The following is a 254-nucleotide window of genomic DNA, read 5'->3' as shown; positions in this document are numbered from 1 at the left end:
AAACCATCTCCCTGCCCGCCCTGCTGTGCTCTCAGACTGCACGCAAACACCGTGAACGGTGGACACGCATTTAGCTGCAGTGCAGAGACTTTATTACTGCAGCCAGCAGAGATCTGAGCGTGGCTGTGCTGGCTGCAGGCTGCGCAGGCTGCCCTGGTCGCAGACTTGCTGCTATCGTGGCTGCAGATCCTGGGGCAAGTCTGAGGTCTGGCAGTTATAAAAATCACCTCCTTATTGGAACTCTGAGCATACCC

This window comes from Athene cunicularia (assembly GCF_003259725.1).
Source record: "Athene cunicularia isolate RWA chromosome 15 unlocalized genomic scaffold, athCun1 chr15_part1, whole genome shotgun sequence".
In the NCBI taxonomy this organism is placed as follows: domain Eukaryota; kingdom Metazoa; phylum Chordata; class Aves; order Strigiformes; family Strigidae; genus Athene; species Athene cunicularia.
The sequence above is the reverse complement of the archived record's forward strand: the minus strand, read 5'-3'. Positions refer to the sequence as shown.